The sequence below is a fragment of the Bubalus kerabau genome, chromosome 1 (genome assembly GCF_029407905.1).
Source record: "Bubalus kerabau isolate K-KA32 ecotype Philippines breed swamp buffalo chromosome 1, PCC_UOA_SB_1v2, whole genome shotgun sequence".
NCBI classification, from domain to species: domain Eukaryota; kingdom Metazoa; phylum Chordata; class Mammalia; order Artiodactyla; family Bovidae; genus Bubalus; species Bubalus kerabau.
This window is the reverse complement of record NC_073624.1, coordinates 178,917,282-178,938,174: the sequence shown is the minus strand read 5'-3', so window position 1 is coordinate 178,938,174 and position 20,893 is coordinate 178,917,282. Positions and strand designations below refer to the sequence as shown.

At 37.5% G+C, this 20,893-nt stretch overlaps 1 pseudogene; it reads left to right on the top strand.

Moving 5' to 3' along the window:
* Positions 1-14,542: 14,542 nt before the first annotated feature.
* On the top strand, positions 14,543-15,471 carry LOC129624596 (olfactory receptor-like protein OLF4; annotated as a pseudogene).
* Positions 15,472-20,893: the final 5,422 nt, after the last annotated feature.

Sequence of the window (20,893 nt, the reverse complement as noted above, 5' to 3'; positions counted from 1 at the left end):
TGGGATTCTCCAGGCAAGAATACTGGAATGGGTTGCCATTTCCTTCTCCAGGCGATCTCAACTCAGGAATCAATCCCGCATCTTCTGCATTGCAGGCTTGTCTTTACCACTGAGTCACCTGGGAAGCCAGTTAATCAACTATATTTAATATGAAATAAAAGTTAAAAGAGTAAAATAAAAAGGTTTTTACCATTTCATCCTTAAAAATCAACCCTTTTCTTGCACTTCATGAATTTTCTCTTCTGAATTGTGTTTATTATTATTCCCTTTGCTCATTTTTCTAAGAGGATAGTCAATCACTAAGGTGTCTTGACACCATGAAGACGTCACTCTTCTTTTTTTTGGATGAATTATTTTGCTGCTTTGTTAGGTATTTTGGACATCAAGGGATATAGCTGGGTTTGAAATGCTGCCAGAACCACAGAACTTTCCCCTCATAACAATCAATCAGGGTCTAAGCTATTAGATCATCTTTATTGCTCATATTTATTTGCTTACTATACCTATGTTTCCTAGAACTGCTTTCTCATGTTTATAAAGACATACATGGCACAAAATGATCATATTAATGTTGAAGACCATGTTTATATGTCTATAGAAAGCTTAACAACTAGAATCTGGGTACTATTTGTACATACATTAGGGTAGAGACAATCTGATGTTCACAGTCTTGCCTTGCATCATTCCATTCCTAAATGATGTGGCTGGAGGTGAAAAGACTCTTGACTCCCCCATGGCCACAAGAGATCACAGTGCTGTGTTGCATGGGTGCACGAGTGTGTGAGTGTGTGTGTGTGTGTGTGTGTGTGTGTGTGTGTGTGTGTGCTGTGGGGCATGAGTGTCCTAGAACAGGAGGACCTGAGCTCATAGACATCAAAATTTTCCCCTGGAAATATAGATGGCAGAATGTTAACTGAACAGGGAAACAAAAGGGGGATCTATTTCTATGTTCAGGATTCTTGGAAACAAAATAAATGAAGTACAAGGAACAACATGTGGATTAGGGACTCCTCATGCCTTGAAGTTCAGGAGCAGAGGAAGGTCACTTCATTCCCTAACATCCTCTGGCCCCATCTCCCATCACCCTCCCTCTTGCATATTCCCTTTGGGAGACTGGCTTGTTTTGGAGACTGAATACCTGAAACAAATGGCATCTTTGGGGTCTTTGCACTGGCCATTCCACCTTCCAGGCAGGCCCTGTCTTCAGCTCCTCACCTCTCTTCCTTGAAGTCTCTGAAAAGGTTACCTTGTTTGCCAACATGCCTAAACATTCAGTAAAGAATACCACCACAGCCACTTACCTCTCTGTACCCCTTTTCTTTTTCTTCATTTCACCTGTCACCATGTGACATTTTATAAATTTTGTATTTGCTAATATTATTTCTCCTTTGAACCGTGGAGACTTTTCTCTCTCAGTACACTCTACTCCTTGCCTTGAACACCTCCCTCTGTGTATACTGTCAGAATACCCTTGACAGGCTGATTGCTGAAGGGCTTTGACTGCCAAAACAAAACTGTGAAGAAATAGAAAGTCTGAACCAACAAATAAAGCATAAGGCAAATAAATCAGTAACCATGACCTTCCCAAAAACAGCAGCAACAAAAAGCAGACAAAAGCAAAGAACTGATGATTTTACTGTGAATCCTACCAAAATTTAAAGAGTTAACAATTTTTCTCAAACTCCACCAAACGATTTAAGAGGTGGGAACACTCCCAAATTCTTTTTCCGAGGACACTATTACCTTGCTACCAAAACCAGAAAAGACCCTACAAGAAAAGAAAATGACAAATTGATATTCCTAATTAACATAGAAGTATAAACTATCAATAAGAGAGAAATATACATCGTGATCAAGTGAGCTTCATTTCTAGAATATAAGGGTGGTTCCCTATGTGCAAAGAAATAAACATTATACACACACCACACTGATAGAACTAAAGATAAAGTAAATACAAATTCAACTTTGTATTCAACTTCTTTTTATGATACACAGTCTCAACAAATTTAGAATAGATGGACCATTCCTCAAAATAATATATGACAAGTCACAGCTATCATACTCAAGAGTGACAGTTTCAAAGTTTTCTTTCTACGATAAGGGACAAGACAATGGTGTAACTCTCACGATTGCAATTCAACATAGAGCTAAAAGTTTTATCTAAATCAGTTAGACAAGAAAAAGAAACAAAAACCATCTAAAATCAAAAGGAAGAAAATTGTCCCTGTTTGAACATAAATCCCTAAAGACTTCACCAAAAGTTGTTAGAAACAATGGACAAAATACCTAAGTTTCAGTATACCAAATCAACATATGTTAATATAAGATCAACATACAAAAATTTTGCCTTATATGCTAACAGTAAGCCATCAAAAAAGAAATTAAAACAACATTATAATAGCATCAAAATAACAAATGCCTAAGAGTAAACTTAACCAAGGAAGTGAAAGACATACAAAACTATGAGATACTGATGAGAGAAATTGAACCAAGACACAAATAAATTGAAAGATTTTCTTTATTTGTGGATCCAAAGATTTAGTATTTTTTTTTAGTTTTTAATTTTTAAAATTTTTTTATTTTTAAATTTTATTTTATGTTTAAACTTTACAATATTGTATTGGTTTTGCCAAATATCAAAATGAATCTGCCTGTCCTTACTTCTCAAATCCATCTACAGTTTCTATGAAATCACTAACAAAATTCTAATGGCATTATTTGAAAAAATATATTTTAAAATCCTAAAACTTTTATGGAATCATAAAAAATCCCAAATAGCCAAAACAATCCCGAAAAAGAAGAAAGTTGGAGGCATCATACTTCCTGATTTCAAATTTCATTATAAAACTATAGTAATTAAGCCTGTATACTACTAGCATAAAAACAGCCATAACTGAATAGAATTGAGAGCCTGAAAATAAACCCTTTTATAGACCATCTACTATTATTTAGCAGAGCACAGAAAATTCAATTAAGAAAGAACAGTGTCTTCAAAAAATGTGCTGGTAAAACTGGATAATAAAGCGAACAAAATGGATCCCTATCCTGCACAAATAAAAATTTAACTTGAAATGGATTAAAAAATAAAACATAAAACTAAAATTGTAAAATTCCTAGAATAAACTACAAGGAACACCTCCCTGACTTTGGTATTGTCAATCATTTCTTTGGACATGACACCAAAAATACAAGGAACAAAAATAAAAATTTAAAAATGGGAAAATACTAAACTAAAAATCTTTGCAGTAAAATAGTCAACAAAATGAGGAGGCAACTGATTATTGCTGTTGTTCAGTCGCTCAGTCATGTCTGACTCTTTGCGACCCCATGGACTGTAGCACGCCAGGCTTCCCTGTCCTACACCATCCCCAGAGCTTGCTCAAACTCATGCCACTGAATTGGTGATACCATCCAACCATCTCATCCTCTGTCATCCCCTTTTCCCCTTGCCTTCAATCTTTCCCAGCATCAGGGTCTTTTGTAATGAGTCAGCTCTTCTCATCAGGTGGCCAAAATGTTGGAGGAAACTGATGGAATGAAAGAAAATATTTCAAACCCTATATCTATGTTCTAAATATGTTCTAAATAAGGAACTCTTACAACTTAATAGCAAAACTCAAATAATTAAATTAAAAAATGATCAAAAAAGTAGATAGAAATTTATTCTTTAAAAAAAGACATACAAACAGTCTACAAGTACATGAAAAGATGTTCAACATGGCTAACCATTAGGGAAGTCAACATCTAAGTCACAAAGAAATATCATCTTACATCATTTAGAGTCACTATTATGGAAAAGATGAGATAAATAATGTTGCTGAAGATGTGTGGAAAAGTGAACCCTTGTGCACTATTGATGAGGATGTAATTTGTCACAGCCACTATGTGAAATAGTATGAAGTTCCTGAGAAAATTAAAAGTAGAACTACCATCTGATCCTGGATCTTTGGAATTAATTGAAGTAGAAGAATAGGGCATTAGCTGAAGATATATATACAATGAAGTGAAGACACTTGTTTTTAAAATGGGGCTTATTTGACTTTTTATATTAATGAAAAAAAATCCAGAGCAAAGAATGCTTGAAAATATTTTCTTGAAAAGAAATTTATGAGATATACCTCTCATGGTATCATCTCAGAATGTGTATTCACATGAAATAGAATTATAGGTGAAAAGAGATGTGTTAACAAATTTTACTTTGCAATTCACCTATGAAGCTGAATGTGTCTGCAGGTTTGTTAGACATATACTATCTGTATCCTAATTATCTGTGAGAGTCCTTTACTTTTGTATAGGGAGGTCTCAGTGTTTCTAGTCCCTTTTTTTTTGTACTTATTCAAACAAATGGGAGATTTTTTTTTTTCACCAGCTAACTGTTTTCCATGTGTTCATTTATATACATGTAAATTTACTAGGGAGAAAGTAAAAATGTATACATTTTATGTGGTTAATTCTATCTACTCATTCATAATGTGTTCCCCCTTTTTTGACAGAAAGAACAGAGCTGTCACTTTATTGTTATTCACTTGAGAATCTGTACTTCAAACAAAATACAAAGTGGAGGTTCTTCTGCATGCTTTGTTCTAATATATTACCCTTTATGCATGTGTACAACTGAATTTTAAATCTCACTTCTTCTTCTTTCTTTCTTTTGTACTTTTATGAATAGATCTGTTTCTGAAACTTGTGTCACCTTTGTCCATCAGCAGCCAGGCATTCTCTTTTACACTTGATTGAAGATTATCTTCCAAAGTATCTTTAAATCCATATATCTTTATATAAGATAAAATTATAACTTTAGATACTGTTATATCCTCTTTTAGAAGGCTCTTGTTACATTCATTTATTCCCAAGGCTTTGGCAACATAATCTTGAATTAATTATTTATATCAAGATCACTTAATGATGAACATTTTATATTTATATAAATTAGCTTAATATGTTTCTATCTATTTTGTTTCCTACAGTTATTTTAAAGCCACTGGAGGTCAAACCAGTCAACCCTAAAGGAAATCAACCCTGAATATTCCCTGGAAGGACTGTTGCTGAAGCTCCAATATTGTGGCCACCTGATGCGAAGAACTGACTCATTGAAAAAGATCCCGATGTTGGGAAAGATGGATGGCAAGAGGAGAAGGGGATGACAGAGGATGAGATGGTTGGCTGGCATCATCAACTCAATGGACATGAGTTTGAACAAGCTCCAGGAGATAGTGAAGGGCAGGGAAGCCTGGCATGCTGCAGTCCATGGGGTTGCAGAGAGTCAGACATGACTGAGAAGCTGAAAAACAATTCAGACATTGCCAATATCCCCAGAGGACAAATCATCTCTGGTTGATGACCAGTGCCCCAGAATTTGAGAGTTAGAAGCATCCTGATGGAATTTTCAATCAAGACTCCACTCCTTACTTGGTTTATACTGGACAGAATATTAAATCCCTCTAAGATACATTTCTACAATGGAAAATAGAATTTATAAAAGTATTACTTCATAGATTGAAATTTCATAAAAAAATTAAAATCTCTTTGTTATGCTAAGCTAGGTTACGGTGCATAAAATCTAAGTGTACCTCCTCCTGTAACTACTAAGTATTTCATAATAAGGAACTAACAATATCTGTGAACTTGTGGCATAAGTTTGAAATTCTTAATTGTTTTTTATTTTTTAAATATAAATTTATTTTAATTGGAGGTCAATTACTTTACAATATTGTATTGGTTTTGCCATACATCAACATGAATTCACCACAGGTATACCCGTGTTCCCCATTCCGAACCTCCCTCCCCGTATTTTAAAATATTATCATGAAGCCAATGAATTTGGTGCCGCAGTTTTTGTTTGGTTCTTTAATTAAAGACCCCACTGCTGGGCATACATACTAAGGAAACCAGAATTGAAAGAGACACATGTACCCCAATGTTCATCACAGCACTGTTTATAATAGCCAGGACATGGAAGCAACCTAGATGTCCATCAACAGATGAATGGGCAAGAAAGCAGTGGTACATATACACAATGGAGTATTACTCAGCCATTCAAAAGAATACATTTGAATCGGTTCTAATGAGGTGGATGAAACTGGAGCCTATTATACAGAATGAAGTAAGCCAGAAAGAAAAACACCAATACAGTATACTAACGCATATATATGGAATTTAGAAAGATGGTAACAATAACACTGTGTACGAGACAGCAAAAGAGACACTGATGTATAGAACAGTCTTATGGACTCTGAGAGAGAGGGAGAGGGTGGGAAGATTTGGGAGAATGGCATTGAAACATGTAAAATATCATGTATGAAACGAGTTGCCAGTCCAGGTTCGATGCACAATACTGGATGCTTGGGGCTGGTGCACTGATATTTGGCAAAACTAATACAATTATGTAAAGTTTAAAAATAAAAAAAAAAAAGAAAAACACCAATACAGTATACTAACGCATATATATGGAATTTAGAAAGATGGTAACAATAACCCTGTTACAAGACAGCAAAAGAGATATGATGTATAGAACAGTCTTTTGGACTCTGTGGGAGAGGGAGAGGGTGGGATGATTTGGAGAATGGCATTGAAATACATATAATATCATATATGAAATAAGTCTCCAGTCCAGGTTCGATGCACAATACTGGATGCTTGGGGCTGGTGCACTGGGAGGACCTAGAGGGATGGTATGGGGAGGGAGGAGGGAGGAGGGTTCAGGATGGGGAACACATGTATACCTGTGGTGGATTCATTTCAATATTTGGCAAAACCAATACAATATTGTAAAGTTTAAAAATAAAATTTAAAAAAAAAAAAAATAAATAAATAAAGACACAATGTTACTCTCTTTTCTAAGGAGGAGAATAATAATTGTCTTGAGATACTGACTTAACCCTACAAGTCAATGCTTTGAAGATCCAAAGTGTTAGTTAAGGCAAATTCCTCAGTATTAGACTTTTGAGAAAATTCTAAATCAGTATCGTAATGAAGTGCTAGAAGGTTTACAGCTCTGAAGGCAGGAATGCTAATGTAGGAGGAGTAACAAGACCTGAATTACCTGGCTTATCTACATAGTCTCCTAGGAGCAGGAAATCAGCTGGAAACTTTCCTTTTGTCAGAGCAGTGTCCCAGAAGGAAATCATGTCCTTAGAGTTTAGAGTAACAAAAAGGAAATATTCTTAATGAGCAGATAAAGGGAGCAGCAGTCCCTGGGCATGTGCAACCTTAGTCTGCACAGAACACAGTTGTTTAGACTCTTAAATCTTCTTTGGAGACCAGAGCTTGCCTCCTTCCTGCTGCTTTGTCTGGATATAGAGCTTCAGTCTCCATTATCAATCATCCAGGGAGGAATTTAGACTTCCACCCAGTGATCTTCTTCTCAGAGTTCCCATCAAGGTGAGCCTGAGATTTCAGTAGATACTGCAGGAAAAGATCAAAGAGAATAGAAGCCCAGATAGTGACCTGAGGTCACCCAAGGGCCATTGCAGCCTAATTCTGAGCCCAAAGTTCACTGTGTCTATTTGCTAGCTTGTTTAATAAATTAATGTATTTATTTATGATGCCAAAGGAGAAGCAAACTTGATCTCAGCAAAGCAATTGTCATTTGTGATACTTAAATGATAGTAGAGTATAAGCCCAAGGATCTTTTTAATAAGGGGGAGTAGAATAGTAAAAGGAGAAGGCAATGGCAACCCACTCCAGTACTCTTGCCTGGAAAATCCCATGGATGGAGGAGCCTGGTAGGCTGCAGTCCATGGGGTCGCTAAGAGTTGGGCACGACAGAGAGACTTCACTTTCCCTTTTCACTTTCATGCATTGGAGAAAGAAATAGCAACCCACTCCAGTGTTCTTGCCTGGAGAATCCCAGGGATGGGGGACCCTTGTGGGCTGCCGTCTATGGGGTCGCACAGAGTCGGACATGACTGAAGCGACTTAGCAGAATAGTAAAATATTGATCTGGCAAGATATACAGTGAAATGATGGCATTTCTTTTATTTTTAAAATGGAGCATAATTGACTTTGTTTCCACATTGATGAGAATGATCCAGACCAGAGAAAGTTTGCAAATACATAATTGAGGTAGCAGTAAATGAGACATACATTTCACAATATCTTCCTTCATTCTGGGTATTCACATAGAAAAAAAAATTAATAGGTTAAAATTATATGCAAATAAACATTACTTTATAATTATTTCATTCCCTATGAGGTAATATATTTTCATGGGTTAGTTAACCACTTACATTCTCTACTGCAAATTATCTGAGTCCTTTGTTTTTAACAAAGTGGGTCAGAGCATTTTAACTCCTCATTTTGATTGCTTTCTTTAAAAAGAGAAATTGCTATTTTTGTTACCAACTAGACAATGACAGTTCTTTTATGTATGTGTAGACATACATGTAGTGAATGTATGATAATTTATAAATTGCGGAGTTGAGCATATTAGCTTTACCGTTTCTCTCTACTGCTTTTTTCTTTTCTTTTCTTTTTAATAAAATGGCTTTCATTCCAGTAATTTTCACTTGTGAATCTTTGTTTTAAATGAAAATGACAATGAAAACTGAAAGTTCTCCTGCATCCCTTAGGGATAATAAATCACTCTTTATAAATATCTCTGACTATTTTTCACATTCCTTTATTCCTTACTGTTCTGTTTGGCATTTTGTGATTAGATGTATTTCTAAAACGCACACCCCTTTAGGCATTTGAAGACATTCAACAAAAAAAAAGACCTTTTTTTTTTTTTTTACAAGACTAGAGAAAACCTGTATCTCAATAAACATGTTTGAACTCATGTATCTTTAGATAAGATGAAATTATAACACAGATACTACCTCCCACTTCAAAAGGTTTTGTTATAGTATTTTATGTCCAAGTCTTTGATAATTTTGTCTTCGATTAGTGACCTATATTGATGTTATTAAATTATTACTGTTTAATATTTTTATATGTTAGATGTAGATTTTCATTAAATTTTGTTATAAACAGTTGTTTTGAAACCACTATATTTAACCTAATTCATTCTTATTGACAGTTTTTTCATAAGTTGTGATTGTGCCATTGCTAAGTCATGCCTTACTCTTTGCAACCCCATGGACTGTAGCCTGCAATACTCCTCTGTCCATAGGTTTCTCCAGCCAAGAATACTGGAGTGGGATGCCATTCCCTCCTCCAGGGGATCTTTCTGACCCAGGGATTTAACCTGCATCTCCCTCAGTTCTCCTGAATGACAAGCAGATTCTTTACTGCTGAGCCACCAGGGTTGTTACTTTCATTTAAAATTTGTTTCTATATCATGCACACATGCCTATTCATATTCTTTTCTAAAAATGCATGAATAGAATTCTATGTACATCATAGATACTCCTTTTGTTTATTCTATTCTTTCAGTGGCTGTGTAATATGCTACAATGGTGGCAGAAACCAACACGACATTGTAAAGCAACTATCCTTCAATTACAAATAAATTTTAAAATATCCCTGGGTGGGAGGGAAAGACAACTAGATCTCATATCTGCTTATACATTTAGATATTGTGATGCCACATGTCATCTGCCTGTAAAACCTTCTGTTGTACCTTCATGATGGAACCAGAGTGAAAAGAATCTTAGTATTGCTATGAAAACAGTTTTGATGTCACAGAATTCCTTTGTAAAGTTCTCAGAGACTCTTTGAGAACTATTGTTTTGTGTCATCAGTAGATAAGTATAACCACAAACTATATAAAATTCTTTTATTGTTTTTTAAAAATTGGTACGATGGGACTCTGCTGCTCATAACTTTGAAGATCTTTCATATTTTTTGTTATTCCAGTGCTGTTATAACAAAACTATAAAAATATTGTGGGATTGTGAAGTTCAAACTGTAGTTCTAACCCAGAAGTGATTTTTCTCCCAGGAGACATTGAGCAATGTGTGGGAAAATGTCTGTCTGTCACACAGAAAAGGAGTGGATGGAAACCAGGGAAGCTCTAGACATCCTACAAGGCACAGGACAGACCCCACCACAGAGACCAACCTGCCCTAGAAGGTCAATAGTGCTGAGACTGAGAAAAAAACCCAGTTAAAGAACTTCTGTAGTATTAATAGCTATACCTTTCTTCAGCCTGCTTCCCCAAACTTGGAACATTTTACATTTGTCAGAAGCATTAGTGAACTCCTCTGCTACCTGTTTAAAAGTCCCAATCCCAATCAATGTGACAGCTCTTTAACTTTTTTTTTTTTGTGAAAGAGGTATTTATTATTTTCCAAACTATTCCTGACTTTGATCAAAGACTCATACATTTGATCACCATTTTGACTTGCCGATATTATTTTATGTCCATATGCCCTATGCCTATTATTCTACCAGTCAACTTTTCAAATGATTTATTTTTAAATTACAGTTTCTCAACTGACTTTTGAACGGTGATTTGGCTATTAAATATTTTACATTGTATTTAGTTAAATGTATCTTTTCTTACTTTTGAGTTTCTTTCCTTAGTTAATATAGTTTGGCCCTCTTGCTATATTTAAAATGGATAACCAACAAGGGCCTACTGTATAGCCCAGGGAACTCTGCTCAACGTTATGTGGCAGCCTCGATGGGAGTGACATTTGGGAGAGAATGCATACCTGTGTACATATGGCTGAGTTCCTTTGCTGTCCACCTGAAACTCTCACAACATTTTAATAGGCTATACACTAATATAAAATACAAAGTTCAAAAGGAAAAAAAAATAGATAGTTGGCCTTCCTGTAGATTTTATGTGTGGTTTTCTAAATGTCCACCTGAGGGTATTGCTTACTCTTACAGTGAATATATAATCCCTCTGATTCATTGCAGTAGGACCAAAGCTGGGAATCAACTTAATTTTCTTCCAATTAGATATCTATTCTGCCAGATTTCATTCAACAATCCAACCTTTTCAAACCTATTGAAATACGACCTTGACATACTAAATACACTTACATACTGAGACCTAATTTATTGATTCATTCAACAAATAATAATTAAGCACCTGCTAAGTGCCAAAATTTCTAGGAATATTATATATCATATTCTTTTATGTCTATGTGATTTTCAACTTAATTATCAGTCCATGTTGAAGTCATCAAATTATTTTATATCTCATTGCAGTTAGCTTTTAATGCATCTTTCAATTATGTTAAATATAGCTCCTTTGAAACTACTGTGTATAACCTGGTTCATCCTCTCTGTCATTCTTTTTACTCTATATAACTTCATATTTATTTAAATTTGTAGGTGCACATATTTTTGCATGGCTTCCCCAGTGGCTCAGTGGTAAAGAATCTGTCTGCAGTGCAGGAGACATGAGAGACATGGGTTTGATCCCTGGGTTGGGAGATCCCCTGGAGAAGGAAATGGCAACCCACTTCAGTAAACTTGCCAGAAAAATCCCATGGACAGGAGAGCCCAGCGGGCTTCAGTCCATAGGGTCACAGAGTCAGACTGGGCAATTGAACACAGCACATATATTTGCATACATTTGAAAATAGGAAAGTGAACAAAACAGGTGAAATCCTACTTGCTTGGATCTTGCATTATAATGAGAAGTCAGAGTACAATGGAATAAATGTATCTGTCACAGTGTGCTCAGGCTTAAATCATATAAAGTTATTCAGCTATTGAAAGGATGGGATTGTCATGGTATGTATAGAATTTTACAGGCTGTTGTCTGGGTGGTCTTTGCATGTCTTTTCAGGTTGGATAAAGACTGATATTAAAGTATGCCTACTGGACTTATCAGGATGAGATCAAAACCCACCGTAGAAGAAAAACAAAAGAAAGATGCCATATAAGAAAACTGAGAAAGGGGCTTCCCTAATCTTCTATTCAACCACATAGAAAACAACTGGTCAAATACAGGACAGTCACAGGAAAAACAAGTCTCCTTCTGTTTGATATTAACAACAGTCAAAGCATATTTTATTTTGTATATTTCCTTTTGTTAATTATTATTTTATTTTCTGTGATCAGTTTTCACTAGGGGCATTCAATCTTTTGTTTGTGTTTTGTTTTGTGTTTATTTTTTTTTAATTTATTTAGGGGCATTCAATCTTTAAAATGTTCCATCATAAATTTATTACCACTTTTAAGCGATTTTATTGTTATTATTTTTGCTTGGCATCAAATAGGGTTAATTAGGCTGCCAAAAACCAAAGAAGCTTTCTCTGCCTCAAAGTCTCTCAGGGACCACCTGAGTTTATTAGGTATTTTCTTTCTCGAGTCCATTTCAATCCTCTCTCTCTCTGTTTATGGACAGATTGTTTATGTTTATTTAATTACAAAGCAGAAAAATAGACATACCAATTTGGAGCCCAAATCTATTTGTCCATGGGAGACTTAAGAATTTCTGGGTACCATTTCTAAATTCTCTAGAGAAAGGATATTTGATCTGGACAGCTAGAGTTGTATCTACTCGGAGCCTAAACAGTGAAACAGTGTGAGAGGGAGTGAAGGAACATGGAAATAAAATTGATTAGGAGGCCTGGGAATGTTGTGTGAGTGTGTGTGTCTGTGTATGCCTTGTGAACTGAGAGCAGTCCTCAGAGTAGGGGTACCTGGAATGGTGTATTCCAAAGTAACTCATACAGGGACCATAACTCATTCAATAAAGTGCTAAGGAAGGGATCATTTTCAATTCACTGGATGCCTTTACAATGAGATTAATAAAGTGCAAGATTTACATACATAGTGTGGACAATGGGCTCCCTGTATCTTAAAGCCTGAGCAGCAGCAGGCAGGTTTCCTCTCTCCTCAACATCCTCGAACATTATGTCTCATCACTCTATGGTTTATTCATTTCCCACCACACACTGGCTCATTCTGGGCCTTGAGCTTCTGAAGCACACTTCTTCCCCAGGGCCTTTGCACTGGCCGTTCCTTCTGCCAGGCACATATTCATCAGGTAACCTTCTCTCTCTCTCTCTCTCTCTCTCTCTCTCTCTCTCCCTCTCCCTCTCCCTCTCTCTATCCCTCTCATTCTTCTTTAAGGTGTCTATTAAAGTGCTACCTTATTCCCATGTCTTGGTTGAAGTTCCAATAAAAATAACACATTCTATCCACTCTTTCCTTTTTATATGCTTTCCTTTTCTTCATTGCATCTGTGCTATTAGACACATTACATTGTTATTTTTATTTGATTATATTTTCTCACTGCCATAAGTCTTTAGATTGTAAAGACTTATTTTTAAACATCCCTATGAAAGAGATGGGAATACCAGACCACCTGACCTGCCTCTTGAGAAATCTGTATGCAGGTCAGGAAGCAACAGTTAGAACTGGACATGGAACAACAGACTGGTTCCAAATAGGAAAAGGAGTACGTCAAGGCTGTATATTGTCACCCTGCTTATTTAACTTCTATGCAAAGTACATCATGAGAAACGCTGGGCTGGAAGAAGCACAAGCTGGAATCAAGATTTCCAGCAGAAATATCAATAACCTCAGATATGCAGATGACACCACCCTTATGGCAGAAAGTGAAGAGGAACTCAAAAGCCTCTTGATGAAAGTGAAAGAGGAGAGTGAAAAGTTTGCTTAAAGCTCAACATTCAGAAAACAAAGGTCAAGGCATCCGGTCCCATCACTTCATGGGAAATAGATGGGGAAACAGTGGAAACTGTGTCAGATTTTATTTTTTAGGGCTCCAAAATCACTGCAGATGGTGATTGCTGCCATGAAATTAAAAGACGCTTACTCCTTAGAAGGAAAGTTATGACGAACCTAGATAGCATATTCAAAAGCAGAGACATTACTTTGCCAACAAAGGTTCATCTAATCAAGGCTATAGTTTTTCCTGTGGTCATGTATGGATGTGAGAGTTGGACTGTGAAGAAGGCTGAGCGTTGAAGAATTGATGCTTTTGAACTGTGGTGTTGGAGAAGACTCTTGAGAGTCCCTTGGACTGCAAGGAGATCCAACCAGTCCATTCTGAAGGAGATCAGCCCTGGGATTTCTTTGGAAGGAATGATGCTAAAGCTGAAACTCCAGTACTTTGGCCACCTCATGCGAAGAGTTGACTCATTGGAAAAACTCTGATGCTGGGAGGGATTGGGGGCAGGGGGAGAGGGGACAACAGAGGATGAGATGGCTGGATGGCATTGCTGACTCGATGGACCTGAGTCTGAGTGAACTCTGGGAGTTGGTGATGGACAGGGAGGCCTGGCGTGCTGCGATTCATGGGGTCGCAAAGAGTCAGACACGACTGAGCGAATGAACTGAACTGAACTGAACTGATGCTCTGGCTATGCCTGGAGCATGGTTTGTAGTCAATATATATTCCTCAAATGCATGAAACATATTCTCAAAAACAGTAGTATACATTATGCTTGAATATCAGGCTGACAGTGGGAAAGAAATTTCTATAAAAATGGAATAAGGATCCCTTAATGGGGACCAGGCAAGCCACCAAATACAGAAATGAATATATTGTCTCTACAATATAAACATAACATTAATTCTAGGTTCTTAAGTAGGTTATTAATTCTAAGTTGTTAAGTTGCTTATGTGAAAATTAATCTTTTTAAATTTTTCTGGTAGTCACCTCCAGCACATGGAACCACAGAATGATACACAAATTTCAGAATTTTTTCTTGTGGGATTCTCAGATGCACCAGCACTTCAACCCCTCATATTTGGGCTTTTCCTCTCCATGTACCTGATCTCTGTTTTTGGAAACCTGCTCATCATCCTGGCTGTCAACTCAGACTCCCACCTTCACACCCCCATGTACTTCGTCCTCTCCAACCTGTCCTTTGTAGACATCTGTTTCACCTCTACCACCATCCCAAAGATGCTGTGGAACATCCAGACACAGAACAAAGTTATAACTTATGAAGGCTGCATCACGCAGATGTATTTGTTTGTACTCTTTGCAGTGTTGGATGACTTACTCCTGACTGTGATGGCCTATGATCACTTTGTGGCCATCTGTCACCCCCTGCACTACATGGTCATCATGAATCCCCAGCTCTGTGGAGTGCTGGTGCTGGTGTCCTGGATCATGGGTGTCCTGAACTCTTGCTACAAAGTTTAATAGTTTTGGATCTGACCTTCTGTGAAGACTTAGAAATCTCCCAATTTTTCTGTGAACTCAATCGGGTCATCCAACTTGCGTGTTCTGACACCTTTCTTAACAACACAATGATATATTTTACATCACTGCTTCTGGCCATTGGTTCCCTGGCTGGAATCCTTTACTCTTATTATAAGATAATTTCCTCCATATATAGAATAGCATCAGCTCAGGAGAAGTATAAAGCATTTTCTACCTGTGCATCTCACCTCCTGGTTGTTTCCCTATTTTATTGTACGAGCCTAGGAGTGTACCTTGGCTCTGCTGGTACCCACAGCTTCCACTCAAGTGCAACAGCCTCAGTGAAGTACACTGTTGTCACACCCATGCTGAACCCTTTCATCTACAGTCTGTGGAATAAAGACATAAAGAGAGCTCTGAAAGCATTTATGGGACAGCAGCTCTAACCAGGATGGCTTTCCTGCATCTCAAGAAGTGCCCTTGATTGCAGGACAAAGAGCAACTGAACCAGGAACTGCTTTTCCTTGATCACACTGTGGAAGTAAACCTTGTTCCTTCTATTGATTTCCATGAGTGTCCCTTTCTTTGTCTCCACCTCTTTATACAATTTAAGTAACTCACTTTGTAATTCACTTCCTGAGTCTGATAAAATTTTCCCATTTATCCTTTGTCCCACGACACAAAATTTTTCCCAAGTTTTGATCTGAAATATTTGGATATTTTTTTTATTTTATTTTATTTTTAAACTTTACATAACTGTATTAGTTTTGCCAAATATCAAAATGAATCCGCCACAGGTATACATGTGTTCCCCATCCTGAACCCTCCTCCCTCCTCCCTCCCCATTCCACCCCTCTGGGTCGTCCCAGTGCACCAGCCCCAAGCATCCAGTATCGTGCATCGAACCTGGACTGGCAACTCGTTTCATACATGATATTTTACTTCATTTGTGAGAGTTGGACTGTGAAGAAGGCTGAGAGCTGAAGAATTGATGCTTTTGAACTGTGGTGTTGGAGAAGACTCTTGAGAGTCCCTTGGACTGCAAGGAGATCCAACCAGTCCATTCTGAAGGAGATCAGCCCTGGGATTTCTTTGGAAGGAATGATGCTAAAGCTGAAATTCCAGTACTTTGGCCACCTCATGAGAAGAGTTGACTCATTGGAAAAGACTCTGATGCTGGGAGGGATTGGGGGCAAGAGGAGAAGGGGACGACAGAGGATGCGATGGCTGGATGGCATCACTGACTCAATGGACTTGAGTCTCAGTGAACTCTGGGAGTTGGTGATGGACAGGGAGGCCTGGTGTGCTGTGATTCATGGGGTCGCAAAGAGTCAGACACGACTCAGTGACTGATCTGATCTGATATGATTTCATTTGTAGAACAACAAGGATTTCTTAAGAATAATTTCCTCTCAAATAATATATACTATCCCAAGTAACTTTCATCTTATTTTCCTGAAAGGATAGTCATGTTACATAAAAGAAAAAAAGTAAATTGTTTACTTACAATTAAGAGTTTATTTATCTCCCTCATAAAAGAACATGAACAATGTCTCAGGGTTCATTCTATCTCTCTGTTCCTGCATCTATAATGTATAGTTTTCCAAGGTATGTCAGCTCCAAGAGTCTCATCGTCTTGTGCAAATTCCAGATAGAAAGGGAAAAGGCTGCTACAGAACATTTCAATATTCCCACCCAATACCTTCACATATTGTCCATGACTGTCCATGATTGAAAAGGATGTGGAAAATATGGTATCTTTGCTGGGCATCTGACCACTTTCAAATATAATCAGGCTCTGTCAAGAGGGAAGAGGGGAATGGAAGAGTTACATAACCAATCTATAATGAGCAATCACAAGATTGACAGTATCCGGAACATAAAAACAAACAGTTGCTTGATAGAAGCAGGAGGATCTTGTCCAAAAGGACATTGATCTTCCTAATCCTTATAAAACAGTCACATTGTGTGATGAAGAAAGCACTGTCTCCAGCCAATTCCTTCAAGGAACTGAAAAACATTTTAAGGTTTTTGAATATTTCTTAACATAGGCTAGAGACATGACACATGATAATCCACACCCTGTGGTAAAACTGAGGCAGTGATGTTGTACAATGGCTTGGGTATTGAGGTTTGGGGGGAAAAATTCAGCAGCCAACCTTGATGAGAGTGAAAGGGCAAATCCCATCTGAGTGACAAGAGCTTTCAGAATCCTGAGTAAACACCTAGTGCACTGCCTTAGAGAACAATTTCCTTTATTAACATTAATTTAGTGGCTCCAATTAACACATATGCATCTGATTCAGGGCTTTCCTGGTGGCTCAGACCGTAAAGAATCCACCTGCAGTGTGGAGGCCAGGGTTTCATCTCTGGGTTGGGAAGATCCCCTGGCGAAGGACATGGCAACCCACTCCAGTATTCTTGCCTGAAGAATCCCCATGGACAGAGGAGGCTGGTGGGCTACAGTCGATGGGGTCACAAAGAGTCAGACACAACTGAGCAGCTAAGCACAGTATATCTGATTCAATCCTAAAATATGATGCTGTCAAAGTACTGCACTCAATATGCCAGCAAATTTGGAAAACTCAACAGTGTCCACAGCATTGGAGAAGGTCAGTTTGCATTGCAATCAAAAGAAGGGCAATGCCAAAGAATGTTCAAACTGCTGCTGCTAAGTCACTTCAGTTGTGTCCGACTCTGTGCGACCCCATAGATGGCAGCCCACCAGGCTCTCCTGTCCCTGGCATCCTCCAGGCCAGAATACTGGAGTGGATTGCCATTTCCTTCTACAATGCATGAAAGTGAAAGTGAAGTAGCTCAGTCATATCTGACTCCTAGCAACACCATGGACTGCAGCCTACCAGGCTCCTCTGTCCATGGGATTTGCCAGGCAAGAGTACTAGAGTGGGTTGCCATTGCCTTCTCCAATGTTCAAACTACCACACAGTTAAACTCATTTCACATGTTAGCAAGGTAACCTCAAAATCCTTCAAGCTAGGCTTCAACAGTGCCTGAACCAAGAACTTCCAGATGTACAAGCTGGATTTAGAAAAGGCAGAGGAACCAAAGATGAAATTGCCAACATCTGCTGGATCATAGAAAAATCAAGGGAATTCCAGAAAAAAACATCTACTTCCGCTTCATTGACTATGCTAAAGCCTTTGACTGTGTTGATCACAAAGCATTATGTAGAAAGTATATCTACCAAAAACAAACTTCAACTTGTTTATCTGGGAATGTCTTAATTTCTCCTTTAAAAAATAACTTGAGTTGAAATTCACATAAAATTAACCATTTTAAGACAAACAGTTCAGTATCATTTAGAGCATTCAGAGTATTGTACAACTACCACCTCAATCTAGTTCTAAAACATTTTCATCATTTCAACATAAAATCATTTATACATTATAAGAACAGTTGCTCCCCATTACTTCCTTTTCTAGTCCCTGAAAAAGTGTTCCCTGTATGGCTCTATGTATCTATATATTATATGCAGTTTATATACAAGGAATCATACAATACACAGTCTTTGTGTTGAATATCCTTCACTTTCATAATACTTTGCCTTTTCATGCAAGTTGTACCATGGCTTAATTTGTTAATAGGTAATATCCTTCATTTTTGAAGGACAGTTTTGCTGGATATAGTTTTGCTGGTTAAGAGCTTTTCCCCCAGAACTTCAAATATGACATCCCATTACCTTCTAAGTCTCACACTTCCCATTAGAAATCAACTGTTAATCTTATTAATATACTTCTGTGAGAAGTCACTACTCTTTTGCTGCTTTCTAGGTCCTCTCTGTCTTTCTCTTTTGTCAATTTGATTACAATATGTCTCAGATAGATCTCTTTAAGTTTATCCTGCTTGGAATATTTTGATCTTCCTGAACACATAGATTCGTTTCTTTCATCAACTTTGGGAAGTTTTCAGTCATTATTATTATTATTTTTTTTTCATCTGCAAACAACGACAGCTGTATTTCTTGATTTGCAATCTGTGTGTCTTTTTTTTTTAATTTTATTTTATTTTTTAACCTTACAAAATTGTATTAGTTTTGCCAAATATCAAAATGAATCCGCCACAGGTATACCTGTGTTCCCCATCCTGAACCCTCCTCCCTCCTCCCTCCCCACACCATCCCTCTGGGTCATCCCAGTGCACTAGCCCCAAGCATCCAGTATCGTGCATCGAACCTGGACTGGCAACTTGTTTCATACATGATATTTTACATGTTTCAATGCCATTCTCTCAAATCTTCCCACCCTCTCCCTCTCCCACAGAGTTCATAAGACTGTTCTATACATCAGTGTCTCTTTTGCTGTCTCGTACACAGGGTTATTGTTACCATCTTTCTAAATTCCATATATATGCGTTAGTATACTGTATTGGTGTTTTTCTTTCTGGCTTACTTCTCTCTGTATAATAGACTCCAGTTTCATCCACCTCATTAGAACTGATTCAAATGTATTCTTTTTAATGGCTGAGTAATACTCCATTGTGTATATGTACCGCAGCTTGCTCATCCATTCATCTGCTGATGGACCTCTAGGTTGCTTCCATGTCCTGGCTATTATAAACAGTGCTGCGATGAACATTGGGGTACACGTGTCTCTTTCCCTTCTGGTTTCCTCAGTGTGTATGCCCAGCAGTGGGACTGCTGGATCATAAGGCAGGTCTATTTCCAGTTTTTTAAGGAATCTCCACACTGTTCTCCATAGTGGCTGTACTAGTTTGCATTCCCACCAACAGTGTAAGAGGGTTCCCTTTTCTCCACACCCTCTCCAGCATTTATTACTTGTAGACTTTTGGATCGCAGCCATTCTGACTGGTGTGAAATGGTACCTGATAGTGGTTTTGATTTGCATTTCTCTGATAATGAGTGATGTTGAGCATCTTTTCATGTGTTTGTTAGCCATCTGTATGTCTTCTTTGGAGAAATGTCTATTTAGTTCTTTGGCCCATTTTTTGATTGGGTCATTTAATTTTCTGGAATTGAGCTGTAGGAGTTGCTTGTATATTTTTGAGATTAGTTGTTTGTCAGTTGCTTCATTTGCTATTATTTTCTCCCATTCTGAAGGCTGCCTTTTCACCTTGCTAATAGTTTCCTTTGATGTGCAGAAGCTTTTAAGTTTAATTAGGTCCCATTTGTTTATGTTTGCTTTTATTTCCAATATTCTGGGAGGTGGGTCATAGAGGATCCTGCTGTGATGTATGTCGGAGAGTGTTTTGCCTATGTTCTCCTCTAGGAGTTTTATATTTTCTGGTCTTAAGTTTAGATCTTTAATCCATTTTGAGTTTATTTTTGTGTATGGTGTTAGAAAGTGTTCTAGTTTCATTCTTTTACAAGTGGTTGACCAGATTTCCCAGCACCACTTGTTAAAGAGATTGTCTTTAATCCATTGTATATTCTTGCCTCCTTTGTCAAAGATAAGGTGTCCATATGTGCGTGGATTTATCTCTGGGCTTTCTATTTTGTTCCATTGATCTATATTTCTGTCTTTGTGCCAGTACCATACTGTCTTGATGACTGTGGCTTTGTAGTAGAGCCTGAAGTCAGGTAGGTTGATTCCTCCAGTTCCATTCTTCTTTCTCAAGATCGCTTTGGCTATTCGAGGTTTTTTGTATTTCCATACAAATTGGGAAATTATTTGTTCTAGCTCTGTGAAGAATACCGTTGGTATCTTGATAGGGATTGCATTGAATCAATAAATTGCTTTGGGTAGTATACTCATTTTCACTATATTGATTCTTCCAATCCATGAACATGGTATATTTCTCCATCTATTAGTGTCCTCTTTGATTTCTTTCACCAGTGTTTTATAGTTTTCTATATATAGGTCTTTAGTTTCTTTAGGTAGATATATTCCT